The sequence below is a fragment of the Ranitomeya variabilis genome, chromosome 4, assembly GCF_051348905.1.
Source record: "Ranitomeya variabilis isolate aRanVar5 chromosome 4, aRanVar5.hap1, whole genome shotgun sequence".
NCBI classification, from domain to species: domain Eukaryota; kingdom Metazoa; phylum Chordata; class Amphibia; order Anura; family Dendrobatidae; genus Ranitomeya; species Ranitomeya variabilis.
In genome coordinates this window covers 737085700-737109335 of record NC_135235.1, presented here as the reverse complement: position 1 = coordinate 737109335, position 23636 = coordinate 737085700, and the positions used below count along the sequence as shown (strand labels likewise).

The window sequence follows — 23636 nt, the reverse complement described above, 5'->3', positions numbered from 1 at the left end:
AGTTGTTGGTGCTTCGTTACTGAAAACCGGATTTATGTGAACGAGTCAAGACCGTTCCTGGGCTTTGTAGTCCATAATCTTTAGCAAGACGCCCTGTGCAGAGCAGAGTATAATATTAGGGAGAAGGAAAAAGACACAAGACGATAATACACAGATAGGAATAATAGAGAGGAAATATTGGAGAACAAAACATGTGATATTCAGATGGATCCAATCATTGTTTTATATCAAATCTACTTATTAAATGAACCAAAACATGGAACACAGCTTGGCTCCGTACACACACAGCTCCGCTCCGTACACATAATAAACATATGGCTCTGCTCCGTACACCTCACACACACTGGCTCCGCTCCATATACCTCATACACACGGCTCTGCTACACACAACTCGTAACCACACGGCTCTGCTACATACACTCCGTAAGCACCGGCTCCGCTCCGTACACCTCATACACACCAGCTAGGCTCCGTACACCTCATACACACACGGCTCCACTCTGCACACTTCGTACACACCAGTTCCACTCAATACACCTCTTACACACACGGCTCTGCTCCGTACACCTCATACACACACGGCTCCGCTCCGTACACCTCCTTCACACATGGCTCTGCGGAATACACCTCGTACACACACGGCTCTGCTACATCGACACTGTAAACCCCTCCTGACCCCACACATAAACTTCCCTCATCCAGCACCATGACAACCAGCACAGCAGAGTCCTGCATACACTGAGGCCCCTGATCATGTGACCCCTGACTCCTCCCCTCCTGTGACCTCATCACAGGTCCTGAGTCTGGGCACATAGCAGCCATATATGTGGCGGCTGCTCTGCAGGTCAGTAATGAGCAGTCCGGCTCTTGCACATTGTGCTACTTTCCCCACTTTTCTCCCTCCAGTCCCTTCACTATAAAGCCTGGGCCTCATTATAAAGCAGTACAGGGGCCTAGTGGAGGCTTTTTAGCCATTTCTCAGACTGTAGCTCCTGGGAACAGGCCCTCGCTCCAGTTTCTTCACTATAAAGCCTGGGCCTCATTATACAGCTGTACAGGGGTCTGGTGGAGGCTTTTTAGCCGTTTCTCAGACTGTAGCTCCTGGGAACAGGCCCTCACTCCAGTCCCTTCACTATAAAGCCTGGGCCTCATTATAAAGCAGTACAGGGGTCTGGTGGAGGCTTTTTAGCCATTTCTCAGACTGTAGCTCCTGGGAACAGGCCCTCGCTCCAGTTTCTTCACTATAAAGCCTGGGCCTCATTATACAGCTGTACAGGAGCCTAGTGGAGGCTTTTTAGCCGTTTCTCAGACTGTAGCTCCTGGGAACAGGCCCTCGCTCCAGTCCCTTCACTATAAAGCCTGGGCCTCATTATACAGCTGTACTGGGGCCTAGTGGAGGCTTTTTAGCCATTTCTCAGACTGTAGCTCCTGGGAACAGGCCCTCACTCCAGTCCCTTCACTATAAAGCCTGGGCCTCATTATACAGCTGTACAGGCGCCTAGTGGAGGCTTTTTAGCCATTTCTCAGACTGTAGCTCCTGGGAACAGGCCCTCGCTCCAGTCCCTTCACTATAAAGCCTGGGCCTCATTATACAGCTGTACAGGGGTCTAGTGGAGGCTTTTTAGCCATTTCTCAGACTGTAGCTCCTGGGAACAGGCCCTCGCTCCAGTCCCTTCACTATAAAGCCTGGGCCTCATTATACAGCTGTACAGGAGCCTAGTGGAGGCTTTTTAGCCGTTTCTCAGTCTGTAGCTCCTGGGAACAGGCCCTCACTCCAGTACCTTCACTATAAAGCCTGGGCCTCATTATGCAGCTGTACAGGAGTCTGGTGGGGGCTTTTTAGCCATTTCTCAGACTGTAGCTCCTGGGAACAGGCCCTCGCTCCAGCCCCTTCACTATAAAGCCTGAGCCTCATTATACAGCTGTACAGGCGTCTAGCCATTTGTCAAACTACTGTGTTTTCTCTTTTTAAATCATACTGACACCCCAAAACATTCAAATGACCCTGTTCAAAAGTTTACATACCCTGGTGATTTTGGCCTGATAACATGCACAGAGGTTGACACAAATGGGTGTGAATGGCTCCTAAAGGTAACATCCTCACCTGTGACCTGTTTGCTTGTAATCAGTGGGTGTGCATAAAAACTGAGTGGGTTTCTGGGATCCAGACAGACTTTTGCATTTTTCAGCCACTGATGTTTCTGGATTGTGAGTCATGAGGAAAGCAAATGAATTGTTAACGGATCTACGGGAAAAGGTAGTTGAACTGTATAAAACAGAAAAGGGATACAAAAAGATATCCAAGCAATCGATAATGCCAGTCGGCAGCGTGCAAACTATGATTAACAAATGGAAAATCAAGGACTCTGTAAAAACAAAACCACGGTCAGGTAGACCAACAAAAATGTCATCCACAACTACCAGGAAAATTATTCAGGGTGCAAAGAAATGCCCACAAATAACTTCAGCTGAAATACAGGACTCTCTGAAAACTAGCGGCATGGCTGTTTCAAGATGCACAATATGCACTTGAAGATGCACTTGAAGAAAAATGGGCAGCATAGTCGAGTCGCCAGAAGAAAGCCATTACTGTGCAAATGCCACAAAGTATTTCTCCTACAATATGCATAACAGCAAAGAAACAAGCCTCAAAACTTCTGGAACAAGGTAATTTGCCTGGAAGCTGCACATGGGACGTACTTGGATATTCCAACATGACAACGACCCAAATCACAAGGCCTGTAATAATTATAGGGGATAACTCAGGAGACTCTTTGCGTGGAACAAGACAACTACAGGACACAGTTTTATAAGTGGTAAAGTCTATATTATCACACGGTGATTCAAACAGGTACAGAGAGAAACTCAAGTCCACAACACTTGGTGTAAATATTAAACGCAGCTTAGCAGTCTATAGGAAACTTCAGAGGAAAATGCAATCAAGCAGAAAGTCTATGAAGCACAATTATTCTTGAGGATACTTGACACGAATAAGTCCTTGTCTTAGTCCAAACACAGATAGATAAGCTTATAAGGCAGTTCAAATCATATCTTAGCTCAACCAGGGAGGCCTGGTTAATAGTCTCAGGTTTTTGCAGAGCTGAAACAGCTTACATGTCCAGCAAATGCAGATGGAAGTAAACACGAGCAGCAGATGAAGGAGGATTACTGGAAAACTGGTGTATGCAGCAGGAACTCAGAGCAGAGTAGCAGGATCACCACACAGGTTCACAGGAGCAGGTATATAGCCAGGGAGTAATAAGAGGTCAGGAGCTGGATGAAAGGCAGAATACTCTAGCACAGACTGAAGGCTGGGGTGGAGTTTTATAGAAGGAAGACACAGTGCACATGAGACCAAAGACGCCATCTTGGAAAAGGGCAGTAATGCACAAAAGGTAAAAAATGTTCAGAGTCCTGACAAGGCCAAGTCGACCTGTCGTTGGCTACAGCAGAACAAAATGAAGGTCCTGGAGTGGCTATCTCAGTCTCCTGACCTCAATATCATTGAGCCACTCTGGGGAGATCTCAAGCGTGCAGTTCATGCTAGACAGCCCAGGAATTTACAGGAACTGGAGGCTTTTTCCCAAGGAGAGTGGGCAGCTTTACCATCTGAGGAAATAAAGAACCTCATCCACAACTACCACAATAGACTTCAAGCTTTCATTGATGTTATAATACACAGTATTAACCCCTTAATCCCATATGACATACTATCCCGTCAAGGTGACCTGGGACTTAATTCCCAGTGACAGGATAGTACGTCATAGCCGATCGGCGGCGCTCACGGGGGGAGCGCGGCCGATCGCGGCCGGGTGTGAGCTGACTATCCCAGCTGACATCCGGCACTATGTGCCAGGAGCTGTCACGGACCGCTCCCGGCACATTAACCCCCGGCACACTGCAATCAAACATGATCGCAGTGTTCCGGCGGTATAGGGAAGCATCGCGCAGGGAGGGGGCTCCCTGCGTGCTTCCCTGAGACCCCCGGAGCAACGCGATGTGTTCGCATTGCTGCGAGGGTCTCTTACCTCCTATCCCTGCAGGCCCTGGATCCAAAATGGCCGCGGGGCTGCATCCGAGTCCTGCAGGGACTACTTCCGGGTGCAGACCAGGCTCTGGTAAGCCTGCAGCAATGAAAGCAAGATCGCCGATCTGACAGAGTGCTGTGCAAACTGTCAGATCAGCGATCTGTGATGTCCCCCCCTGGGACAAAGTAAAAAAGTTAAAAAAAAAATTTCCACATGTGTAAAAAAAAAAAAATCTTAAATAAATTAAAAAAAAAAATATTATTCCCATAAATACATTTCTTTATCTAAATAAAAAAACAAAACAATAAAAGTACACATATTTAGTATGCCGCGTCCGTAACGACCCGACCTATAAAACTATCCCACTAGTTAACCCCTTCAGTGAACACCGTAAGAGAAAAAAAAAAACGTGCCAAAAAACAACGCTTTATTATCATACCGCTGAACAAAAAGTGGAATAACACGTGATCAAAAAAGATGGATATAAATAACCATGGTACCGCTGAAAACATCATCTTGTCCTGCAAAAAACGAGCTTCCACACAGCATCATAAGCAAAAAAATAAAAAAGTTATAGTCCTCAGAATAAAGCGATGCCAAAATAATTATTTTTTCTATAAAATAGCTTTTATCGTATAAAAGCGCCAAAACATAAAAAATGATATTAATGAGATATGGCTGTAATCGTACTGACCCGACGAATAAAACTGCTTTATCAATTTTACCAAACACGGAACGGTATAAACGCCTCCCCCAAAAGAAATTCTTGAATAGCTGGTTTTTGGTCATTCTGCCTCAGACAAATCGGAATAAAAAGTGATCAAAAACTGTCACGTGTCCGAAAATGTTACCAATAAAAACGTCAACTTGTCCCGCAAAAAAAAAAGACCTCACATGACTCTGTGGACCAAAATATGGAAAAATTATAGGTCTCAAAATGTGGAGGCGCAAAAACTTTTTTGCTATAAAAAGCGTCTTTTAGTGTGCTGCCAATCATAAAAATCCGATATAAAAAATGCTATAAAAATAAATCAAACCCCCCTTCATCACCCCCTTAGTTAGGGAAAAATAATAAAATTACAAAAATGTATTTATTTCCATTTTCCATTTTAGGATTAGGGCTAGGGTTAGGGCTATGGTTAGGGTTAGGGTTGGGGCTAGGGTTGGAGCTAAAGTTAGGGTTAGGGTTGGGGCTAAAGTTAGGGTTAGGGTTTGGATTACATTTACGGTGGGGATTAGGGTTGGGTGTGTCAGGGTTAGGGGTGTGGTTAGGATTACCGTTGAGATTAGGGTTAGGGGTGTGTTTGGATTAGGGTTTCAGGTAGAATTGGGGAGTTTCCACTGTTCAGGCACATCAGGGGCTCTCCAAACGCGACATGGCGGCAGATCTCAATTCCAGCCAATTCTGCGTTGAAAAAGTAAAACAGTGCTCTTTCCTTTCCGAGCTCTGCCGTGCGCCCAAACAGGTGTTTACCCCAACATATGAGGTATCGGCGTACTCGGAACAAATTGGACAACAACTTTTGGGGTCCAAGTTCTCTTGTTATCTTTGGAAAAATATAAATTTGGGGGGCTAAAAATCATTTTTGTGGGAAAAAAAGATTTTTTATTTTCACGGCTCTGCGTTGTAAACTGTAGTGAAACACTTGGGGGTTCAAAGTTCTCACAAGATATCTAGATAAGTTCCTTGGGAGGTCTAGTTTCCAATATGGGGTCACTTGTGGGGGGTTTCTACTGTTGGGTACATCAGGGGATCTGCAAATGCAACGTGACGCCTGCAAACCAATCCATCTAAGTCTGCATTCCAAATGGCGCTCCTTCCCTCCCGAGCTCTGCCATGCACCCAAACAGTGAAAACTCGGCTTCAGGAAAATGGCCGCTGCGATCTCCATCTGCGCACACGCGGCATCCCATGGCCATTTTCCTGAAGCCCCGGGCAGCAGAGCACTCCATCTGCGCACGCGCGGCCTCAGGAAGATGGCCACCCCCACCGATAACCAGGGGAATAGCGCAGATCGCGCTCTTTTTCTTTACCTGCGCAGTGGATTCGGCAGTTGGGCATGCGCAAACCACTACGCCACCAACGGAAAGATAAGCAAGATCTGGGGGAAGAAACAGCGATTTCACCACGCCCATTTGACCAGACCACCTTGATTGACAGGCGAAAACGGCGACTTTGGTAAGGTGTAAGGTATTTCGGCAGCATAGGTGGGGAATCAGGGTACACAAAATACACTATTGTAAAGCACAGCTCAGGCCCTATTTAACGGTATTTTTATCTCATACTGAAAAAACGGGGTGACAGGTTCCCTTTAATAAATGGGGTATGTGATCTTCTGATCAGGGTCATTTGGATGTTTGGGGTTGTCATTATGATTTAAAAAGAAAAAAAAACACAGTAGTCTGACAATAAATGGCTTCATCCATCCACTAACCATGAGTGGAGAAAAAGTGTTGGTATTATCATTCATGTTCTCTGAAATGATGTACAATAACAAATTGTATTGTGGTACCGTGTTAGCCAGAAAAATCGATGTGAAAACTTTTCTGCCCAATGATGACAGAAGTATTCTAGGAGTGATACCTTTATTGGCTAACCAGAAAATAATATGTTTGCAGCTTTCAGAGCACAGTGGCTCCTTCTTCAGGCAATATTACAAATAGATTAATAAGAAACAAGCACAACATTTAAAGAACACTACAGGAGGACATTTGTTAGGGGGTGGGAAGTGTGATGAGTCCATAGATAAGCCAAGGTAATCAAATTAGGCATTTTCTTACAAATGGAAAGCATAAATTCTGCCGGGGTATGTAAACATTTGAGCACAACTGTAGCATATAGTAAGGTGCTGTGTATTTTTATAGTGTAGATATGTGTATATAATATGGTGCTGTGTGTATATTTCATGGCGTGGACTCTATATTATATACACAGGCACATCTCTACACTATATAATATACGCCCCACTCCATGCCATGCTTTATAACACAGTATATAGTGTGGAGCTCTGTATATGGTGTGGACTCCGCACTACAAATTACAGCTCTGGCAAAAATTGAGACCGCTGCAAAATGTTCAGTTTTTCTGAGTTTTCTCTTTATAGGTATATTTTTGAGTAAAATGTAAATTGTTCTTTTCTTCTATAAACTTCTGACTACATGTCTCTGATTGTCCAAGCAATAATTTTTGTATTTTTTTCTGACAAACAATAATGGTCAATTTAAAAAACTAAAAAAAACAAAACAAAACAGTGCTTTCAGACCTCAACTAATGCAAAGAAAGTAAGCTCATAATCATTTAGAAACAACAATACTAATGTTTTAACTCAGAAAGAGTTCAGAAATCAATATTTTGTGGAATAACCATGATTTTAATCACAGCTTTCATGCGTCTTGGCATGCTTTCCACCAGTCTTCCATACTGCTTCTGGTGTAAAAATTTAAGCAGTTCTTCTTTGTTTGATGGCTTGTGACTATCCATCTTCCTCTTGATTACATTCCAGAGGTTTTCAATGGGGTTCAGGTCTGGAGATTGGGCTGCCCATGACAGGGTTTTGATGTGGTGGTCTCTTCATTTTTCCAGAGCCCACTAAATAACTATATCAAAGCTCGACAGGACGTACTGCTACATAGTCCTCGTACTGGTACAATACACACATGTAGTAAATAGTGTGGAGCCACCACCCACCCTCTGCACAGTGCCACTTCTCCTGTCCTGTATATTGGGTGTAATTCGCAGTATTTGTATTAAGGCCACATTCACACTTTCAGTATTTGGTGAGTTTTTTACCTCAGTATTTATAGCCAAAACCAGTAGGGGAACAATGCGAGGAAAAGTCTAATAGAAACACGTCACCGCTTCTGTATTTATCACCCACTCCTGGTTGTGGTTTACAACTACTGAGGCAAAATACTGAACATGTGAACAGGGCCTTATTCTGTATATATACACTTCTCCTGTCCTGTTGTCAGAGAGGCTGCATTGCACTTGTGGATTGTAATTATTGGTTTGTTTTTTATATTCCTATGGCCAAACAAAAATAAACCTTGGAAAACCTGTTTAAGGCTATGTGCACACGTCCGGAATTGTCGCAAAAATTCCAGAACTCCCTGCCACGGGAAATCGGAATCAACATGCGTTTTCCCGCTAAACCCTAGCATTTTACAAGCGTAATTAGCTTGCAGAATGCTAGCGTTTTCCAAGCGATCTGTAGCATTGCTTGGAAAACTGATTGACAGGTTGGTCACACTTGTGAAACATAGTGTTTGACAAGTGTGACCAACTTTTTACTATTGATACTGCCTATGCAGCATCAAGAGTAAAAAGATCTAATGTTAAAAATAATTAAAAAAAAAGTAAAAAATCGTGATATTCTCACCTTCCGGTGTCCCCGGCAGTCTTCCCGCTCCTCGCGATGCTCCTGTTCCCAAGGATGCTTTGCGGCAATGACCTGTGATGACCTAGTGGTCTTGCGAGACCGCTACTCATCTGGGGTCATTGCCGCTAGGCATTACTGGGAACGCGTTTAATTCTTTTTTTTTAACAATTATATGGTTCCCAGGGCCTGGAGGAGAGTCTCCTCTGAGTACCAACCGCACATGATCCCCTTACTTCCCGCATGGTGGGCATAGCCCCATGTGGAAAGTAAGCGGATCAATGCATTCCTATGTGTGTGGAATCCCCGCGATTCCACACAAAGAATGAACATGCTGCGTTTTTTTCCGAAATGCGATTCCGCTGCAGAAAAAAACGCAGCATGTCCACAAAAATTGCGGATTGCACTCTAATAATAGGATGCTTAATGTATGCGTTATTTTTGGCGGTTTTACCACTTTTTTATAGTGAAAAAGTTGCGCCATTTTGCAATACCTGTAGTGCCTCCATTTTTTGACATCTCGGGTTGGGTGAGGACTTATTTTTTGAATGCCGAGCTGAAGTTTTTATTGATACGATTTTGGTGCAAATACGATCTATTGATCGCCCGTTATTGCATTTTAATGCATTGTCGCAGTGACAAAAAAACGTAATTCTGACGTCTTGACTTTTTTTCTCGCTACACTGTTTAGCGATCAGGTTAATTATTTTCTTTTTTTATTGATCGGGCAATTCTGAACGCGGCGATACCAAATATTTGTATGTTTGATTTTTTTTATAGTTTTATTTTGAATGGGGTGAAAGGGGGGTGATTTGAACTTTTATATATTTATTTTTAAAATATTTTTAAAAACTTTTTTTTTTAACTTTTGGCATGCTTCATCAGTCTCCATGGGAGACTAGAAGCTGCAGCAACCTGATCGGCTCTGCTACATAGAGGCGATGATCAGATCGCAGAATTACTCACTTGCTATGAGCACTGACCACTGAGTGGCGTGGCGCTCACACCAAGCCGACAATGACAACCATAGAGGTCTCCAGGAGACCTCCAGTTGTCATGCCAACACACCGGTGACCTGCGATCATGTGATGTGGGCGGATTTCCGGTGCAATTACGGATTGCGGAAGCGGCATTTAACGGATTAATAGCGGCGGATGGATCGCGATTCCACCACCGGCTATTCCAGGCACATGTCAGCTGTTCAAAGCATCTGATATGTCCCGGGAAAGAAGTGGGTTCACCGCCGGAGCCCACATCAAAGGAAGGGAGTCGGACTTCGGTGTAAATGTACGCACGATCTCGGAAAGGGGTTAAAGCACCACTCCATCATTTTTTTGCACAACTGGAGTGGTGCTTTAAATGGAAGTATGCTGCCCCTGTCTCATAGTCACCTTCCACTGTTTGTCTTCTGTGATAAGTGACCTTCCCGCAGCTCAAGTGTTTTATGGAGCGGCATCGAGGTCACATTTCAGTACAAGTCTATGAGAACCTTGTCCTGGCCATTCTGGAAGATGCTGGAGGGTGAGAATATTACTGGGGCTAGGGGGTTCACACTTGAAGCGCCACTCCGGCACTGACAAAAACCCAAATCTCTGGAGTAAGTAAATGGAAATCCACTGATCGGGGGTGGGATGTGTTATAGTATGTGGGTTGGTGGGATTTGTGTGGCAGGGCTGCTTTTTTGTCCTAGTCTGGCTGGGAACCATGATGAGGGCAGCGTTCAGCACTTTGCACTTGGGAACAGAGTAAACTGTACACTGATTCCCAGGCTCTGAAATGTGTTGCACGGATGGCATCCATGTGAAGTACCTGTCACATGGACTCATTGACTTGAATGTGTCCGTGTGATTCGGAACACACACATGTGCGCAGACTCATTCATCATTGGGTCTGTGTGTGTGTCAGTGTCTCCGGTACGTGTGGAAACTGTCACCACAAGTACCGGAGTTACTGACCTGTCAAATATAAACGTGTCCACAAAAGTCCACACAACATTTTTTATTTTCCCGCTGACAAAGTCAAAATTAGGCTATGTGCACACGTTGTTGATTTCGTGCAGAATTGCAGCAGATTTTTCTGCGCAGAAAAGGTGCAGTTCCGCACTGTGACAATGTAAATCAATGGTAAAAAAAAAAGCTGTGCACATGGTGCAGAAAAATCAGTGCGGAATTGCTGCAGATTTAAAAGAAGTGCATGTCACTTCTTTTGTGCAGTTCTGCAGCGTTTCTGCACCCCTCCATGATAAAAATCCGCAGTGGTAAAATATGCACAAAAACTGCACAAAATCCGCAACAAAAACGCACAAAAACTGCAGAAAATCTGCTCCTGCGGATTCTGCCAGGTGATGCAGATTTAGTGCAGAAAATTCTGCACCACATTTCCTACGTGTGCACATAGCCTTACAGCTCTTAGAAGGGGAGGGAAAAATGAAAGAGCAGAAATAAAAGAAAAAAAAAAGGTAGCCTTCCATGATTGCACACTTATGCGGTTATAAAGGCCGTGTGTGTGAGTCACTGCTGCTGTTTTATTCTACTATTATTTCACATGAACAAAAAAAAATGGCCTAGGTGTATTGTCACTTCCAAACCTATCAAAAAATGGGAAGCATATACCAAAATAAAAGCATAACTGACACAATGCCTGACCAAATAAATCATTTTCAGATGGTAACACTAAGAAGTATCTGCATTAGATTAGGGTAGGCAATAAGCCTTACTCACAGTGCCAATATAAGTATAAGGCAAATACAACTATGGTGTGCAAAAAAGATATTTTATGATTTGCTGGTTAATATAACAGCAACATTTTTCCAAGGTGTATAAAATGCAAAAATGCACAGAATCTAGGCAAAAATGAGTGTCATATATGATTTGTGGTAGGCAGAATGCCTTACAATATAAAAAGTATATATAGCAGCCAAGAAATCAATAAAGTGCTGGTGATTGCTAACAGGTGCTGCAGCCAAGATTATACCTAAATGTACAAAGAGTGTAAGGCAGCAAGTGCTGAGGTGGTGGAACTAACCTTATGAGCAGACTGTAGGCTGCACAGTTAGACCCCGACGCGCGTTTTGCGTTAGCTTTATCCCAGGGGAAGTCTGGGGACTTCCCATCTGAAAATGATTCATTTGCTCAGGCAATGTGTCAGTTATCCTTTTTGAATTGTGATGGACTATTTAGCACTAGATATTTCTGAGCATTCATTTGTAAGTGGTTAGTTTTGCAACTATGTCCCTATCTATTTTTATGTATTTTACCTATGTACTTTAATAATAAAAATTATTCTTTTATTTTGGTATATGCTTCCCATTTTTTGACAGGTTATATTATTTCACATATACTAGGATCTGTCCACAGTTTTTGCCTGCCTCAGATTTAAATTATTACTTTGCCACTGTAGAGCAGCAGGAACTAAAGGAATTAATGGGACGTAGAAATCGTCCTGTTATTAACCTGAGATCACTGCCAGTGCCTGACCAGAGTGCCTCTGCGCCTGCTGCTGCCGGACATCCACCACTGTCCAGTGTCTGTGACTGCACTCACTACACCAAGCAGCCAATCACAGATCATGTGTGCTCTCACTACACTGAGCAGCCAATCAGATCATGTATGAGCTCATGTGGGAGGAGCCCAGTCACAACAGAGCACCTATGTGCCCCATATATTTGTAATGTCACCTATGTGCCCCATATATTAGTAATGTCACCTATGTGCTCCCATATATTAGTAATGCCACCTATGTGCCCCCATATATTAATAATGTCAACTATGTGCTCCCATATATTAGTAATGTCACCTATGTGCCCCCATATATTAGTAATGTCACCTATGTTCCCCATAAATTAGTAATGTCACCTATGTGCCTCCATATATTAGTCATGTCACCTACAGGTGCTTCTCACAAAAATAGACGATAATCAAAAAGTTAATTTATTTCAGTTCTTCAATTCTTCAATGCAAAAAGTGAAACTCATGTATTATATAGAGTCATTGCAAACAGAGTGATCTATTTCAAGTTTTTATTTCTGTTATTGTTAATGATTATGGCTTACAGCCAATGAAAACCCAAAAGTCATCATCTTAGTAAATTAGAATACTTTATAACACCAGCTTGAAAAATGATTTTAAAATCCGAAATGTTGGCTTACTGAAATGTATGTCCAGTTAATGAACTCAATACTTGGTCGGGGCTCCTTTTGCATCAATTACTGCATCAATGTAGCGTGTCATGGAGGCGATCAGCCTGTGGCACTGCTGAGGTGTTATGGAAGCCCAAATTGCTTTGATAGCAGTCTTCAGTGTGTCTGCATTGTTGGATTTGGTGTCTCTCATCTTCCTCTTGACAATACCCCATAGATTCTCTATGGGGTTAAAGTCAGGCAAGTTTGCTAGCCAATCAAGCACAGTGATACTGTTGTTTTTAAATCAGGTATTGGTACTTTTGGCAGTGTGGACAGGTGCCAAGACCAACTGGAAAATAACATTTTCATCTCCAAAAAGCTTAGCAGAGGGAAGCATGAAGTGATCTAAAGTTTCCTGGTAGATGGCTGCGATGACTTTGGTCTTGATAAAACACAGTGGACCTACACCAGCAGTTGACAGGGCTCTCCAATCCATCACTGATTGTGGAAACTTCACACTAGACCTCAAGCAGCTTGGATTGTGTGCCTCTCCACTTTTCCTCCAAATTCTGGGACCTTGATTCCAAATGAAATGAAAAATTTACTTTCCTCTGAAAGCACCTTGGACCACTGAGCAACAGTCCAGGTATTTTTCTCCTTGGCCCAGGTAAGATGCTTCTGGCGCTGTCTATTGGCCATGAGTGGCTTGACTCAAGGAATGCGACACTTGTAGCCCATTTCCTTCTGTGTGTGGTGGCTCTTGAAGCAATGACTCCAGCAGCAGTCCACTCCTTGTGAATCTCCCCCAAAATTTTGAATGGCCTTTTCTTAAAAATCCTCTCAAAGCTGCAGTTATCCCGGTTGCTTGTGCACCTTTTTCTACTACACTTTTCCCTTCCACTCAACTCTCCATTAATATGCTTGGATACAGCCAGTTTCTTTACCAATGACCTTTTGTGACTTATCTTCCTTGTGGAGTGTGTCAGTGACTGCCTTCTGGACATCTGGCAAATCAGCAGTTTTCCCCATGTTTGTGGTGCCTACCGAAACAGACTAAGGGCCCTTTAAAATGTTTAGGTAGCCTTTGCAGGTGTTTTTGTTAATTATACTAATTTACTGAGATAATGACTTTTGGGTTTTCATTGGCTGTAAGCCATAATCCTCAAAATTAACAGAAATAAACACTGGAAATACAGCTCTGGCAAAAATTAAGAGACCACCACAAAACCCTGTCATGGGCCCAATCTCCAGACCTGAACCCCATTGAAAAACTCTGAAATGTAATCAAGAGGATGATGGCTAGTCACAAGCCATCAAACAAAAAACTGCTTAAATTTTTGCACCAGGAGCAGTGTGAAAGACTGGTGGAAAGCATGCCAAGACGCCTGTAAGCTGTGATTAAAAATCATGGTTATTCCATAAAATATTGATTTCTGAACTCTTCCTGAGTTAAAACATTAGTATTGTTGTTTCTAAATGATTATGAACTTGTTTTCTTTGCATTATTGGAGGTATGAAAGCACTGTTTTTTTTAATTATGGCATCCTCTCCTTTTCAGAAAAAAAATACAAAATGTATTGCTTGGAAATTCCGAGACATGTTGTCAGTAGTTTATAGAATAAATGAAAAATGTACATGTTACTCAAAAATATACCTATAAAGAGGAAAATCAGACAAACTGAACATTTTGCAGGCAGTGGGTTTTTAACTTTTTCCAGAGCTGTAGATCACTCTCTTTGTAATGAATTTATATAATACCTGAGTTTCACTTTTTGTATTGAAGAACTAAAATAAACTAACTTTTTGATGATATTCTAATTTTATGAGAAGCACCTGTAGGTGACATTACTAATATATGGGGGCACATAGGTGACATTACTAATATATTTTTTATTTTATTTTTTTCCCTCTTGAGGTTGGGGGCCCAATTCCAGTTATTGCTGTAGGACCTGTGATTTCTATCTACTCCACTGTGTATAGGGTAATAGAGTATAATAAAGTTGTTATGGATGTGACTTAATTGACATTGTTCAATGACTGTTTCTCTTTCCCCCATGATGGCACCACGGAGAGAGGGGATCCGCCCTACAGGGACAGGAAACCTACAGATAAAAAGGCGGTACCTCACTCCCGCATCAGTTGGTTTCCTGTCCCTGATGGGGAACCTACAGTCGACGTGGGACGTACCTGTAGATCGTTGTGGGATGCTGGGGGCCGACCAGTCTGACCCAGGCAGCGGGGGTTCCCTGCCTTGGCTGGGGTGGTTGACCGAAGCGTCACCGCTGGGGTCAGCGGACCTTGAGGGTGTGCAGGAGAGGCAGCGAAGAAAAAGATCCGAGCCTGCTTCTCCCAGATTTATCACAGCAAAGGCTCCAGCAAAAATCGCCGGGTGCGCTGCAGAGCATGGCGGCATTATGGGGCGACTAAGTGACAGTGGTTGCCTCACTGGAATGCTGCCGGACTCTCGAAGTGTGCTGGCGCCGCTATGCCAGGATGCGGCTGTGCGCGCCCCCCTATGACACGAGCAAACCACAAGGCGCTACTGGGAAATCAGTAGTGCGCATGCGCAGATCTAATGACGCGATTAGCGTGGGACATCACTGGGAAATCCAGTAATTCTGGCATACTGCATCACCGGAAGTAGTGGGGTGGCCCTGAAAGGGATTTAAACTAGCAGACTTGCGGGGAACAGTGCTTCAAGGAGCTGAATACCATGAGTGATCAGGAGCAGCCAGTGGGTCAGGTCTTACAAATCCTGTCCCCTCATAATGGGAACCAACTGCAGCAGCAGCGCCAACAGCGGCAACGCCAGCAACTGCAGGGGCAGGAGAAACAAGTGGGAGAAGCTTCTTCCCAGCAACGCAGCGGCGGCAGCCATTCAGGGTCTCAGTGCAGCAGAGGCTCCAGTAGAGCCACCAGGCCAAAAGAGGATCCATCCGTGCGAATAGTCCCTGTCCCAAAGCCGGTATCTTTCTCTCTACAGGATGGTAAGTGAACTTCGTGAAAGTCCACTTTTTAAATTAGGCCCTGTTATCTTCTCTCATAGAGGAAGAAATGTATAGCAAAGTCCAAGAATAGGACGTGTGCGCTCTGTACAGAGGAGCTACCCACCAGGTGGGAAAAGAGGCTCTGTACTACCTACATAGAGAAAACAATTTTTGAAGAGACTCCAAAATTTGCATCAGACCTGAGAACGCTAATCAAAAATCAGGTAGAAGTAGAAGACACCTTCAAAGCCCTTAAGGGCTCAAGTAAAAAACGTAGGTCCAGACACAGGTCCTCTGAATCAAGTTCTAGTGAGTGGGGAGCGACTTGTCTGACTCAAGCAATTCATAATCTCCCTTTTCCTCTTCATCATCCTCAGAAGGGGGTCGCAGCTGCTTCCCGATAGAGGAGACAGACGCTCTTGTTAAAGCTATAAGAAGAAACTCCGTGTGCACTGCTATATACTGGTGCAGAGACTAGGTACCCAAACCATAAAGTGCAGTATGAAAGAAGTCTCACACTCAACTTCAGTATATTTTGTAGATTTATTATGAGAAGTAGCACTGGAAACGTTTCAGCCCCACACTGGGCTTTCATCAGTCACATGCTTGTGCCAATTAGATTGTTGCAAAAAGTCCTTAAATTTAGGATGCAGACCTGAATGAGGTGCAGAAGAAGGCCCCTTGAGGGAGAATGATAGTGGTAAATGAGAGGAGGATGCAATTACTCATAGGATGTAACTGTTATGACCCCAATGGCGAGGATCTCAGAGAAATCAGCAAGTCTGCGAAGTACAAAAATCCAGCTCATAGGGCAGTGGTAACTGGGTTGACCATATATCTACTCCTAACGCCAACACTAGAAGTAGCCGGGGAACATGCCTACGTTGGTCGCTAGATGTCTCGCGCCAGCCGGAGAGCTAACTACCCCTAGAAGAGGAAAACAAAGACCTCTCTTGCCTCCAGAGAAAAGACCCCAAAAATAGGATACAAGCCCCCCACAAATAATAACGGTGAGGTAAGAGGAAATGACAAACACAGAGATGAACTAGGTTTAGCAAAGAGAGGCCCACTTACTAATAGCAGAATGTAGTAAGATAACTTATATGGTCAACAAAAACCCTATCAAAAATCCACGCTGGAGATTCAAGAACCCCCGAACCGTCTAACGGCCCGGGGGGAGAACACCAGCCACCCTAGAGCTTCCAGCAAGGTCAGGATACAGATTATATACAAGCTGGACAAAAATGCAAACAAAAACAAATAGCAAAAAGCAAGAAAGCAGACTTAGCTTAATCAAGCAGGAACCAGGATCAGTAGACAAGAGCACTACAGATTAGCTCTGATATCAACGTTGCCAGGCATTGAACTGAAGGTCCAGGGAGCTTATATAGCAACACCCCTGACCTAACGACCCAGGTGAGCATACAAGGGATGACAGACATACCCAGAGTCAAATCACTAGTAGCCACTAGAGGGAGCCAAAAGGTAAATTCACAACAGTACCCCCCCCTTAGTGAGGGGTCACCGAACCCTCACCAAGACCACCAGGGCGATCAGGATGAGCGGCGTGAAAGGCACGAACTAATTCGGCCACATGCACATCAGAGGCGACCACCCAGGAATTATCCTCCTGACCATAGCCCTTCCACTTGACCAGGTACTGAAGCCTCCGCCTGGAGAGACGAGAATCTAAGATCTTCTCCACCACGTACTCCAACTCGCCCTCAACCAACACCGGAGCAGGAGGCTCAGCAGAAGGAACCACAGGCACAACGTACCGCCGCAACAAGGACCTATGAAATACGTTGTGAATGGCAAACGACACCGGAAGATCCAGGCGAAAGGATACAGGATTAAGGATCTCCAATATCTTGTAAGGACCAATGAATCGAGGCTTAAATTTGGGAGAGGAGACCTTCATAGGAACAAATCGAGAAGACAGCCATACCAAATCCCCAACACGAAGTCGGGGACCCACACCGCGGCGGCGGTTGGCAAAACGCTGAGCCTTCTCCTGTGACAACTTCAAATTGTCCACCACATGATTCCAGATCCGCTGCAACCTATCCACCACAGAATCCACCCCAGGACAGTCAGAAGGCTCCACATGTCCCGAGGAAAAACGAGGATGAAAACCAGAGTTGCAGAAAAATGGCGAAACCAAGGTGGCAGAACTAGCCCGATTATTAAGGGCAAATTCAGCCAACGGCAAGAAGGTCACCCAATCATCCTGATCAGAAGAGACAAAACACCTCAAATACGCCTCCAGAGTCTGATTAGTTTGTTCCGTTTGTCCGTTAGTCTGTGGATGAAAAGCGGACGAAAACGACAAATCAATGCCCATCCTACCACAAAAGGATCGCCAGAACCTGGAAACAAACTGGGATCCTCTGTCCGACACAATATTCTCAGGAATGCCGTGCAAACGAACCACGTTCTGGAAGAACACAGGAACCAGATCAGAAGAGGAAGGCAGCTTAGGTAAAGGCACCAGATGGACCATCTTGGAGAAACGATCACATATCACCCAGATGACAGACATGCCCTGAGACACCGGAAGATCCGAAATGAAATCCATAGAGATGTGTGTCCAAGGTCTCTTCGGGACAGGCAAGGGCAAGAGCAACCCGCTGGCACGAGAACAGCAAGGTTTAGCTCGAGCACAAGTACCACAGGACTGCACAAATGACCGCACATCCCTTGACAAGGAAGGCCACCAAAAGGACCTGGCCACCAGATCTCTGGTGCCAAAAATTCCCGGGTGCCCTGCCAACACTGAGGAATGAACCTCGGAAATGACTCTGCTGGTCCATTTAGCAGGCACAAACAATCTGTCAGGTGGACAAGAGTCAGGCCTACCAGCCTGAAATCTCTGCAACACACGTCGCAGATCTGGAGAAATAGCTGACAAGATAACTCCTTCCTTAAGAATACCCACAGGTTCAGCGACTCCAGGAGCATCAGGCACAAAGCTCCTAGACAGAGCATCGGCCTTCACATTCTTAGAACCTGGTAAATACGAGACCACAAAGTCAAAACGGGAGAAAAACAATGACCAGCGGGCCTGTCTAGGATTCAGGCGTTTAGCAGACTCGAGGTACATCAGATTTTTGTGATCAGTCAAGACCACCACACGATGCTTAGCACCCTCGAGCCAATGACGCCACTCCTCAAATGCCCACTTCATGGCCAACAACTCCCGATTGCCCACATCATAATTTCGCTCTGCCGGCGAAAACTTCCTAGAGAAAAAGGCACAAGGTCTCATAGTAGAGCAACCAGGGCCTCTCTGCGACAAAACGGCCCCTGCCCCAATCTCCGAAGCATCCACCTCAACCTGAAAGGGAAGTGAGATGTCAGGCTGGCACAAAACAGGCGCCGAAGTAAACCGGCGTTTCAACTCCTGGAAAGCCTCCACGGCAGCAGGAGCCCAGTTAGCCACATCAGAGCCTTTCTTGGTCATATCCGTCAACGGTTTAACAACGCTAGAAAAATTAGCGATAAAACGACGGTAGAAGTTAGCAAAACCCAAGAACTTCTGAAGACTCTTAACTGACGAGGGTTGAGTCCAATCATGAATAGCTCGGACCTTGACTGGGTCCATCTCCACAGCAGAAGGGGAAAAAATGAACCCTAAAAAGGGAACCTTCTGTACACCAAAGAGACACTTTGAGCCTTTAACAAACAAAGAATTTTCACGCAAAATCTTGAAAACCATCCTGACCTGCTCCACATGCGAGTCCCAATCATCAGAAAAAAACAGAATATCATCCAGATAAACGATCAAAAATTTATCCAGATACTTCCGGAAAATGTCATGCATAAAGGACTGAAAAACTGAAGGTGCATTAGAGAGCCCAAATGGCATCACCAAGTACTCAAAATGACCTTCGGGCGTATTGAATGCGGTTTTCCATTCATCTCCTTGCTTAATGCGCACAAGGTTGTACGCACCACGAAGGTCTATCTTGGTGAACCACTTGGCACCTTTAATCCGGGCAAACAAGTCTGACAACAGCGGCAAAGGATACTGAAATTTGACAGTGATCTTATTTAAAAGCCGATAGTTAATACAAGGCCTCAAAGATCCGTCCTTTTTGGCCACAAAAAAGAATCCCGCACCAAGAGGGGAAGAAGAAGGACGGATATGCCCCTTCTCCAGAGACTCCTTGATATATGAACGCATCGCGGTATGTTCAGGTACCGACAGATTAAACAGTCTTCCCTTAGGAAACTTACTGCCTGGAATCAAATCTATTGCACAGTCACATTCCCTATGAGGAGGCAATGCACTTGACCTAGACTCGCTGAAGACATCCTGATAATCAGACAAATAAGCCGGAACTTCCGAAGGCGTAGAAGTAGCAATAGACACGGGCAGGGAATCTCCATGAATTCCATGACAGCCCCAACTTGACACTGACATTGCCTTCCAGTCCAAGACTGGATTATGGGTCTGTAACCATGGCAAACCCAAAACAACCAAATCATGCATCTTATGCAGAACAAGAAAACGTATCACCTCCCGATGTTCAGGAGTCATGCACATGGTAACCTGTGTCCAAAACTGCGGTTTATTTTCTGCCAATGGCGTAGCATCAATACCCCTAAGAGGGATAGGATTTTCTAATGGCTCAAGAACAAAACCGCAACGCTTGGCAAATGACAGATCCATAAGACTCAGGGCAGCACCTGAATCTACAAACGCCATGACAGGATACGATGAAAGTGAGCAAATCAAAGTTACAGATAGAATAAACTTAGGTTGCAAATTACCAATAGCGACAGGACTAACAACCTTAGTAAGACGCTTAGAGCATGCTGAGATAACATGTGTAGAATCACCACAGTAGTAACACAAGCCATTCTGGCGTCTATGAATTTTCCGCTCATATCTAGTCAGGATTCTATCACATTGCATTAAATCAGGTGCCTGTTCAGATAACACCATGAGGGAATTTGCGGTTTTGCGCTCCCGCAACCGCCGGTCAATTTGAATTGCCAGGGCCATGGAATCATTCAGACCTGTGGGAATGGGAAAACCCACCATCACATTCTTAATGGCTTCAGAAAGGCCATTTCTAAAATTTGCAGCCAATGCACACTCGTTCCACTGGGTCAGCACGGACCATTTCCGAAATTTTTGGCAATACACTTCAGCCTCGTCCTGGCCCTGAGACATAGCCAGCAAGGCTTTTTCTGCCTGAATCTCAAGATTGGGTTCCTCATAAAGCAAACCGTGCGCCTGAAAAAATGCATCAATATCAGCCAATGCCGGATCTCCTGGCGCCAGCGAGAAAGCCCAATCCTGAGGGTCGCCCCGTAAAAAAGAAATAACAATTTTCACTTGCTGAGCGGAGTCTCCAGAGGAACAGGGTCTCAGGGACAAAAACAATTTACAATTATTCCTGAAATTTCTAAACTTAAATCGGTCTCCGGAAAACAGTTCAGGAATCGGTATCTTAGGTTCTGACATAGGATTTCTGGTAACATAATCTTGTATGCCCTGCACACGAGCAGCAAGCTGGTCCACACTTGTAATCAAGGTCTGGACATTCATGTCTGCAGCAATCACAAGCCACTCAGAGGTAAAGGGGAAAAGAAAAAAAAATGAGAGAGAGAAAAAAAAACTCAGAACTTTCTTTCTTATAATCCCGCTTCTGCAATGCATTTAACATTTAATACTGGCCTGGCAAACTGTTATGACCCCAATGGCGAGGATCTCAGAGAAATCAGCAAGTCTGCGAAGTACAAAAATCCAGCTCATAGGGCAGTGGTAACTGGGTTGACCATATATCTACTCCTAACGCCAACACTAGAAGTAGCCGGGGAACATGCCTACGTTGGTCGCTAGATGTCTCGCGCCAGCCGGAGAGCTAACTACCCCTAGAAGAGGAAAACAAAGACCTCTCTTGCCTCCAGAGAAAAGACCCCAAAAATAGGATACAAGCCCCCCACAAATAATAACGGTGAGGTAAGAGGAAATGACAAACACAGAGATGAACTAGGTTTAGCAAAGAGAGGCCCACTTACTAATAGCAGAATGTAGTAAGATAACTTATATGGTCAACAAAAACCCTATCAAAAATCCACGCTGGAGATTCAAGAACCCCCGAACCGTCTAACGGCCCGGGGGGAGAACACCAGCCACCCTAGAGCTTCCAGCAAGGTCAGGATACAGATTATATACAAGCTGGACAAAAATGCAAACAAAAACAAATAGCAAAAAGCAAGAAAGCAGACTTAGCTTAATCAAGCAGGAACCAGGATCAGTAGACAAGAGCACTACAGATTAGCTCTGATATCAACGTTGCCAGGCATTGAACTGAAGGTCCAGGGAGCTTATATAGCAACACCCCTGACCTAACGACCCAGGTGAGCATACAAGGGATGACAGACATACCCAGAGTCAAATCACTAGTAGCCACTAGAGGGAGCCAAAAGGTAAATTCACAACAGTAACTTAGTATAGTGTGTAGATGGCTGAAGGTTGTCACCTAGTCCGGCCAAATAAGAGACCCTGGCTGTTGTGAAGCCGCTGAGGTGCTAGGATAGGTTCCTCAGACGCGGAGTCCACCGCTCGTCTGGTTCTTGTTAAAGCTGTCAGAACAACCATGGGTCTAGTAGACTCACGTCCCAAGAAAACAGTCCAAGACTTAATGTTTAGTGGTCTAGAGCAGAAAAAGCAGAGAGCATTCCCAGTAAATGAAAAAATCCAGTCCCTAATTAAAAGGGAGTGGAAGAGACCAGAAAAAAAGGAATCTAACCCGAAAGAGAAAGTACCTCTTCGAAGACCCGGTATGCTCTTTTTGGGAAAAGCGCCAAAGCTGGATGTGGCGATAGCAAAAGCCTCCAAGAAATTTGCCCTGCCTTTTGAGGACATGAGGACATTGAAGGACCCTATGGATAAAAAGGCAGAAGCATTTCTAAAAGGCTCCTGGGAGGCCGCTGGGGGGCTAAAACCAGCTATAGCCACCACATTGTACAGCCGGAGCCTTGATGATATGGCTGGATCACTTAGTCACAGTTGAAAGAAAAAGTCCCTAGAGAAACCATTCTAGATTCGGTCCCTGTAATGAGAGGAGCAGCAGCATTTCTAGCAGATGCATTGGCAAACTCGGTCAGGCTAGCGGCTAGTTCTATCTTTTCTAATGCTGCGAGGCGAGCCATATGGCTCAAGTGCTGGCCAGGGGACCTGCAGACAAAATCAAAATAATGTGCCATTTCCTGCGAGGGCGAATTCCTATTTAGACCTATACTAGAAGACATTTTGGACAAAGCAGGAGATAAAAAGAAATCTTTTCCTGGGTTATCCAGCCAGTCCTACAGACGGCCCTTTCAGAACAGGAGGTTCAGTCAGAGGAAACCCCCAAAAGGTCACAAGGATGGGTGGGAGGTGTGGCATTGTGCCTGTTTGTGTTGGGGAACACTTGCGTGGCAGCGGATTAACGTAGTCAGGCATGGTGGTTTTCACACAAAACAGTACATATGTTTTTTTTTAAATGTCATAAACCGCACCGTAAGCCAGGTTACACATCACCGGCTTACACATGCACATAGTTCTTTCTCCATAGCCGGGGTTACCTTTCAGGAGCTCCTGCTCCACAGGCAGATTCCAGATCAGTCCAAGGTCCTCAACAGGATGGCGTCTTTCTCAGTGTAGGGCCGTCCCAGGCTCTGCACACACATGTGGCCTGTCCGGGTGCTATTCAGGATGTTCGTCCAACACCCAGGTCACCAGAACCAAAGCCCAACCACGTGCTATTCAGGGAGATAGCACTCCCAACACATAGGCTTCCGGGACCTTGCACATGGACCAAACAGATCCATACACTCTCCACCATGTGACCAAACCCTAGTCACATTATGTAGCTGTAACCACCCACATAGGTGGGAGGTGTATGTGTGGTTAGCCAATTCCCGCTCAGCTCTTTGACTAACCCTATAAGCCTCCCTTATAAGTAAACACAGCAAACATTGGTGAAACTATAAGTCCCAGCATAAACATATCATTTTCGGCTTACAGCACAGAGAACCTCTGCGACACATAACGGCCATTTACAATAATTCCAGTCCCTAATTCACCATCATAATTATGCCTCCAAGTGCATCCTGAAGCGCAAAC

General features: G+C 44.7%; 1 protein-coding gene across 1 annotated transcript in view; it reads left to right on the top strand.

Moving 5' to 3' along the window:
• The first annotated feature begins 806 nt into the window (after nt 1-806).
• Nucleotides 807-23636, top strand: part of LOC143767996 (uncharacterized) — a 67091-nt gene continuing 44261 nt past the window's right edge. The window contains exon 1 of the mRNA XM_077256601.1: nt 807-844. The gene's annotated coding sequence lies outside the window, so the exon portion shown is untranslated. The remainder of the gene's footprint in view (nt 845-23636) is intronic.